The sequence below is a fragment of the Propithecus coquereli genome, unplaced genomic scaffold (assembly GCF_000956105.1).
Source record: "Propithecus coquereli isolate 6110/MARCELLA unplaced genomic scaffold, Pcoq_1.0 Scaffold35, whole genome shotgun sequence".
Lineage (NCBI taxonomy): Eukaryota > Metazoa > Chordata > Mammalia > Primates > Indriidae > Propithecus > Propithecus coquereli.
Genome location: NW_012149174.1, coordinates 6,610,018 through 6,618,653, shown reverse-complemented (window position 1 = coordinate 6,618,653; position 8,636 = coordinate 6,610,018).

Sequence of the window (8,636 nt, the reverse complement as noted above, 5' to 3'; positions counted from 1 at the left end):
TTTTTTTTTTTGGTCAGATCGGCCCTTTCCATCTCCTGTCCTGTCCCCAAAATCTCCGGGACCTGGAGCCTAAATGATCCTTTATTTCCTGTAAAACAAAACATGAGGCAGCAAAAGCTCATGTCTCCACCAGGCCGTAAGTGAGACCGAGGACTTCCTGTGCTCCCTGAAGGAGTCTAGTCAGTTGATGTTTTTGAGTTACCCAGATCAGGGGCTGGCAAGCCTTTTCTGTAAGAGCCGGAAAGTAAATATTTTAGGCTTTGCAGGCCACGTGGTTATCTATCACAACGAGGCATTATGAAGGTTAAAAATACATAAATAAATGAGCATAGCCTTGTTCCAGTAGAACTTTATGACACTGAAATGTGAATTTCACAGAACTTTTCACATCATGAAATATCCTTCGTTTTCCACTATAACCATTAAACAATGTAAAAATCATTCTTAGCTTACAAAAACAGACAGCAGGCCAGATGTGGCCCCCCAGCCATATTTTGCCAGCCCCCGATACGCACAAAGGCCCGCCCTCTGCTGGGCGTGGCCTCATTTGGCTGAATACCATAGACCTGGAGCAGGCATGACTCAAATTCTGCAGCTGGGAGAGTAATTTTAAATGCAGCTACAAAGTTTTCCTAAATACCTGATGTATTTACAGTGGCCACCTTGTTCGATAAGAGCTTGCAGGATATTGCACTGCCTGCTGGTGTGCCCTGGTCAACACTTTTACATCCTGACCTACAGGAGGACTCAGAGAAAACAACGGCCAAGAATAAGCAAAGAAAAACAATTACTAGGGGAGACCAAGTACGCGCTCTACCACCAAGAGATGGTGGAGGGCGGAGGTCAGAAGGGCGGGCCCTGGAGTCAGGGTGAACCACTCAGGGGAAATTATGTCATTTTTCTGGGCATCAGTGTCCCGATCTGTATGATGTGGATAATGGTAGTGTCCATCTAATTATACTGCTGTTAGGATTATATATTATCACTAAAATACTTAGTGTCTGATTGTTAGATTTTGTGTAGTTGTTGTTTTCACTATCTCCATGATCTATCCTGAGGATTCACTAGAATTGGGTCAACGTACGCATCCCAAACCAAACACTGCCAACATAATTTGCAAGATATATTTAGTATAATCAAGATCTATTACAGAATCTCTGCCAACAAGTGGAATATTAGAGAATGACTATTGGTTAGAAAATCAATCATGCTATTTAAGTTGTCATAAATAAAATTTTAAAAGTCAGGTATTTATACAATATACCATAGAATACAGGTTGAGTATCCCTCATCCAAAAATCCAAAATCCAAGATGCTCCAGAACTCAAAACTTTTTGAGCATTGACATGATTCAAAGAAAATGATCATTGGATTATTTTGGATTTCAGATTTTCTGATTAGGAATGCTCAACAAGTATTAATGCAAATATTCCAAAATTCAAAAAAATCCAAAATCCAAAACACTTCTGGTCCCAAGCATTTCAGATAAGGGATACTCAATCTGTAACATCTTACCAATTACAATAAATATGCGTCTGGTTTCTGGCTTTCATAATACTTGGTCTTTGTCCCAATGTATTTTATGGGCACCTTCTGGAAACTAGTAGGACACAAAACATCAGTTTTTAAAACACTTATTTTTATCTTATAGTGCTTCTTAAATTTTTCTCATATTTACTTTGTGTTAACAATTTTTATTTTACTGTTGCTATTATATGTGAGAATGCTTTCAAACACTTTCATAGACCCAGAACTATTAATACTAGAAAACACATTGGTTTTTAAAAATTCGAATTCAGCAAATGGACCATAAACATTTATATGCCAGAAAAGAATGGATAAAGGATTAATATAATACTTTAAATGCGTCAAATAATACTTTATTTGAAATATATTATACTAAGATATAAAGATATACTATTAATATATGTTGAGAAAATCTTTGTAGTTCTTTTTTTAGAATTCTAGAACATACTTACCTACTCATAAGTATTTGAAACCCACAACCCATATATACAAATGATATATAAAATTAGTTATGTAGCATACTTACTAGCATAGTCCCTGCATAACTCTGATATTGCTCATGTGTACACCGAATATAATTTATTTGGTTATTTGTCTTGTGTTTTTCTAATGACCTTCATATTGCTTACAGAACAATTATTTATACATGAATATTTTGACAATTTTTCTAGAGAAAGTTGAGCACTATAGCTAAAATATGGCAATAAATATATCATTAATTGGAAAACTGCATTTCCTATATTTCTTAAGTTGATGACTTCATGAAAATAGAATCTTTGAAAACTAATGTCTCAATTCTTTATTGCTAGCTTTTGCCCATTAAAAGTTTTCAAAGTGTTCACTCCTTTATTAAATATCCACCCTGGGAATCTATGGGATGGATTTCCTATCTTTGTGGCCTTCTTAGGGTATCTATTCTGTGACTCCTCCGATTTCACGTTGAAGGGTGACTTTTGGTCGGCCGATATCCCATGCATTCATTACATTCATAGATTCGTCGGGTTTTGCCCCTGTATGGGTTCTCTTGGTGTACAACAGGGCTGACTTCTGGCAAAAGGATTTCACCTAGGTTATAGCCATAGATGTCACTACTGTGTTAATTCTCTGATGTATAAGACTCGCCAATCTGCCAGAGGACTCCCTCTCTATTCATGACACACACAGGATTTCTCACCTACGTGAGTTCTCTGAGGTGCATTGAGATGTGGTCTCTGCTGGAACAAATTACCACGTTATATTTACATTCATGGGTTTCTCCCTTTAATGAGTTATCTGTCATATAAAGAAATCTGACTCCTGACTGAATGATTTTCCACATTTATTATACTTATAATGTTTTCCCTCCAGTTGGGTACCCGAGTGAGGACATAGTTATCACTTCTGGGTAAAAGTATTTCGAAAATGATAACATTTGCAGGATTTTTTTCCTATACAGCAGCAATTCTCGGACGATTTAGGCATGTGTCAGAAGCGCCTTATGGAAACCTTATGAGTCCTTATGGAAACAGTTTGCTGGGCCCACACCCGGAGTTTCTGATTTCGTAGGTCTGCCTAAGATTTTGCATTTCTGATATGTTCCCAGCTGCTGTTGCTGGTGCTGGCCCGGGAACCACACATTGAGAACCACTGTGATATTAGTTTTCAGATGGACAAAAGGGGTTGACTTCCAGCTGGATGACTTCAGACACTGCTTGCGTGCAAAGGGAGCCCCCTCGTGTGTATTCTCTTATGCATAGCAAAGGGTCTCCTCTGACCAAATGATCTCTCCCATTTGTTACATTTATGGGGCTTATTGCCTGTGTGTGTTCTCGGATGTGCAGTGAGGGTTGACTTGTCAACGACACAGTTTCCACATACCTTGCATTCCTAGCGTTTCTCTCATTTATGAGCTCTCTCACGTGTAGCAAGACCCGATCCCACAATACAGTATTTCCCACATCTCCTGCATTCACAGGCTTCCCCCGTGTGTGTTCCCACATGTACAGTGACGGTTGTGTTATGCCTGAATTATCTCACACGTGTTTTAAGCGCATAGGGTTTCTCATCTGCGTGAGTTCTCCCATGATGTCCTTTGAGGATTTCTTTCTGAGCAAATGATTCCCCACATTCAATACATATTTCATACATTACATCACATATTATGTACATTATATTTGTCCCTGTGTGTATTCTCTGATGTACAGTAAGGGATGACTTGTTGGTGTAGGGTTTCCCACACACATTACATTTGTATCGTCTCTCTCCTGTATGAGTTCTCTGCTATAAAATGACACATGACTTCCTACCAAAGAATTTTTCACATTCATTACATACACAATTTCTCACCCTGTGTGAGTTCTATGACGTGCAACAGGATGTATCCTCTGCCTAAAGGATTTGCCACATTCGTTACGTTAAGGTTTTCCCCCCAAAGGAATTCTTTGATGTACAGTAAGATTTAACTACTGCCTAAATATTTCTCTGCATTCATTACATTCATGGGTTTTTCCCTGTGTATGTTCTCTGATGGTGGACGGAGTCTGACTTATCCCTGAGACCTTTACTACACTTAGTATATTCATATGGTTTCTCTCCTTCAGAAATACTCTTCTATGTAATAAGGCTTTTCCAGATTCGCTTAGATGCAAAAAGTTTAATTTTTGATGATTTTCATTTGACCAAAATCTTTGTCATTTTGATTCTTGTCAGAGTCTTTAATTGTAGAAAGTGTCCTCTCTTGCTTGTTATCATGAAGAGTTTTGGCACATTCATTGCTGTCACTGGCAGATCTTTCTGTACAGTTTTCCTTTCCAAAAATTACTCCCAGAAATGGTTTCAAACTTTGCCCCTGTGAGTCATTTTCACGGTAAATTTTACTTGCAGGAACAAGAGTTGAACTAAGAGCAAATATTTCTCAAGTCCATCACCTCTCTCTCTAAGCAGTACTTTGTTTGGCAGCAATATAATTCCCTGCAATGCTCTTAAGTTCATGCATGGTACAAAACACCTGAAATGAATCCAGGACGTGGCAGGGGCCAGGTCAGACTTCCTAGAGCTGCCTGGAGTCAACCTGGAAGCCGAGAGCTCACCCAGCTGTGTCCTGGGCCTAGGCCACCAGGGGGCGCTATGTCCAACCAATCCTACCTGTCTCCGACGGGAGCTCAGGAAGCAGCCCTCTTCTCACACCATCCAAGGTGAGTCTAACGCAGCCTCCCCATCCACCCCATCCCTTCCCCACCACACACAACCCTAGTCTGAAGACCAGCTGACCAGACTGTCTGCCCACCCTCTTTCCCTCTGTGGGTTGTATCAATGTCCCTGCAGACTAAAACAATCCCCTCCTCCTTTCCACTCTCACCTCCCCTCCTGTGGTTCCTCCAAGCCCATCCTTCTTCCTGAGGACCCTGGGATCATTCCAGAGTTTTGAAAACCTTTACCACTCCTAATCTACCTCATTTGAGTCTCACAACTGCATTGCCTATGGCCAGGGGCAGGGATCATAGTCTTCTTGGCAGAAGAGGAAACTGAGGCACGGAAAGAGAGAATGAGTGAGCGAGAGGATGTGCAGCAAGGCAGTGATGGTGCTGGGGAGAGAACCAGGCTCCTGGTGAGCGAATCATTGCAGGGCGTGCCTGAACTCCAGCCTACTGCTGGGTAGGGGACCCTTCCCACCAACCCTCTTGCTGGGGCCACTGGCTTTGAGAGAACCTTCATGAACAGGGCTCACGTCCAAACAGGTCAAGAGAACTGCTCTCCTACCACTGATTTGCTGTGTGTGTGACCTTGGGCAAGTCCTTTCACTAAGCCACTGTGGAGCGAGGAGATGGTACCTGGGCCCATTCTGAGATACTCTATGACTACGTAACTGGGGCCTGAATCATCTCTACCCCTTTGGGGCTCCAGGGGTTCTCCATCAAAATGCAACAGGGCTCTCAACAGAGCTAACAGTACTGCACATGATAACAGTAATGATACACATCTCCATTGTTCAACTGCAGCTGACTTTCCATAAGCTTCACATTTAATGTAATGCTCACCACACCCCTGGAGCTAGGCACTCCTATTATCCCCATTTTACAGATGAGGAAACTGAGACTCAGAGAAGTGAAGAAAGCAGCTGAGCTAGGATTGGAGTCCAGGGGTCTCCACCTCAGAGGGCAGGCTCTTGTTTCTACTGTAAGCTGCCCAGAGAAGTTTCTGGAAGTCTGCTTTAGAAACTCAAACTCCACTGCAAAAGGTCTGCGGTCTTTGAACCCCTCTCCAGAACTGAAGCCCCTCAGTTGCCCAAGAGGTACCAAGGGAACTGCAAGGCAGAGGGAGGATATGGACTGGCAGGATGACGTCCCCAGCCTCCCCCCACCTCCTTCAGCCAGCCCCTCGTCCTGGGCCCACCAGCAGACACCGTAGCCCAGCCACGGCCCGTGAGCAGATGCAGGTTTATTATTGCACAGACTGGAGCATCCTGAACCCTCACCCCAAACGTCAGCCCCAAACCTAGGCCTGGGAGCCCTGGCAGCCAAAGGCTTGTCCCCAGCACTGGACCAGGCCAAAAAACCAGGACAATAATCTCCCAGCCAAGGCCTGAGGCCTGTCAGCACCAAGCAGTGCTCCCCCCACCCGACCCCCCCATTCCCTAGGAGTCCAGAGAAACCCAAACACAGATGCAGAGCCCTGGGCCTTGGGGGCTGGGCGCAGTTCTTCTCCATAGAGATGCAGTCCTAGATTCCAGCCAAACCGTGAGGCCCCAGCAGTGCTTGAAGAAGCAAGTGTGAAGCTGGAGGAGAAGGTTCCCCAGTATTGCCTGGGGCAAGGGAAAGCTGGCTCCATCAGAAGCAAACTTCCAGGTCCCAGAGCAGCCTGGGGAGGCCGGGCCACAACGCCAAAGCCCCAAGGTCCAGAGGCAGGACAGCAGCAGTTCCCCCCAGCTCTGCTTGGTGCCATCACATCCTTTCTCAGGCTTAGAGGGGCTTGGGAGCCCTGTCCCTCCCTCCTACTGGAAGCAGGGAAACATGGCCCTTGGCCCACACCCCAATCCCAGCAAGCACAAAGGCCAGGAGCCAACGTGGTACAAAACATCTTTAAGTGAGGTACATGCAAGCATTGTCTTCTGCCAAGCAAGCCGAAGGGGAGCCCTCCACTTGCTCCCCTCTTCCTGGGAAATGCTTCTTGACAAGCAGCCTGTCTCCAGCACCTGCCTGAGGGTCTGCCCCAGGGAAACCTCCCTGGGCTTCCATGCCATGCTCCCTTGAGCTTGCAGTGGGCCCTGGTGGGGCAAGGGGACAAACCAATTCACAGGGCAACATGGCAGCTATATCCTGCCAGCCCCAGAGCTCCTGCATGTGACCCGTTAGCACCCCAAGCACACTGGAAACCCCAAATGCAACCCCAGCCTCCGGCTCAGACATACTGAAAAACAGGGGCCGGCATAACTGCCCCTTAACCCCTCTTCCCACTCCCACCCCTGGCCACTGGGCTAGTGGCTTCCCAGCCAGAGACTCCATCATCTTCCCTCTTCTATTGGTCCAGAGGGGAAATTAACTGGACTGGTGGGAGGAGACAGAGCACTGTATTCTGGGATATTCAGACTGAGCTTGTCCATTTCCTCTGTCGTCCAGAACATCTGTAAGCAAGGGAGGGCCTGTGCGCTGGGTCCAGAATGCACGAGAAAGGGCCTCGGCACCGGTCTGAGGGGGTCTTCTGTGCCCACCACAAGGGATTTCAGCACCCCCCGACCCACCAGCTACCCTGGAAGGCCTCAACCCACAGCCAGAGGGCCAAACTGAAGTGGGGGTGGGGTAGGAGGGAAGGGGACCGGATTTAATATTAATACCCTGGTTGGGTGACTTTTCCCAAAACACACAAAAGCCCAGGGAGGGGGTGACCTAGGAGAAAGGTGGGGGAGTGGATGAGGATGAGGGACAGGAGCAGATCAGGAAGCTCAAGGGACCCCAGCTCTTCCCTTGGGGCTTCCCTTGTCCTGAGCGGAAAGCTCCCGGAGGTTCCCAGCTCATTCTATCCCTCTGGGCAACACCAGCCACCCAGCGCAGGCGCCGCAGGAGGCTCCTTAAACGTCTGTGGTGTGAATACGAGCTGGACTCCCAGGCTCCAGGTCCAGAGTCCAGTCCTCCTTGGCCACCCTGCCTGGCATTGCAGAAAGATAGGTCCTCGTGTCCTCAGCAGGAACTCCTGGCTCTGCAAAGAGACAGCGGCACGGTCAGGTGAAGGAGAGAGGAAGGTACCCTGAGACTGAGTCACCTAACTCAGGCTTGATCTTCGCTGTGGCAAGATCCCACCTCTGCATCCCCCAGGACAGCCTCGGCCCTTGGCCCGAACACTCTGCGGAATTGGAAGCAAATCCTCAAGGGCTCCCCTATCCCTGGATGCCTGCTTCTGTTCATGCACACATGCTGTTCCCTGTGCTGGTCACGCTCCCTTCCTTCCTCCTCCCCCAGTGTCATCGGGTTCCTTCACCCTCCAGGTCATCGAAGTGATCAGTGCCTGCAGGACGCATTCCCAGGTCCCCTAGGAAACATGGAACCCACGGAGCCCAGCGTTCACCCCCAGGGCAGCACCTACCAGGCTAATTGTCATTGGCTATTTACATGGTGACAACATAGACTCTCTTGGGACTCAATAAGAACCTCCAGCCCACCTAAGCTAGGATCAACAAAGGAGGTCCTTGGTGGGGGGCTGGGCAAGAGGCAGAAAGTCTGTTAGCTTCCCCACACACGGGATTTATGCTGTAAAGGTTGGTCTGAGTAGGAGAAAGATTTTGTCCTGTAGATACACCATCCTGAGACCAATGAGGGTCACTCTCCTTCAGCTCAGCCCAGCCCACCGTTCTCACAGGACCTTACACAGCCCCTCAGCGCCACCCACGGTGGGGAGAAAACTGAGATGGAGCCAATTGACAGAGGAAGGGGTGGGGCTTAGGGGGCAGAGGGTTAAGGACTGAGGAGGGGGAAGAGAGAAAGGGAGGGCAGAGAGTCCCACCATCCCAGGGGAACTCAGTCCAGATGTGGGGGCCTGCAAACATTTGCTTACTGTTTGAACTGCAAGACTTTCACGTAATGAGCTGTGAATTACGGGTTTGCTCTCATCGTGTTCACCCCGCTCTTAGAGCAGGAGGG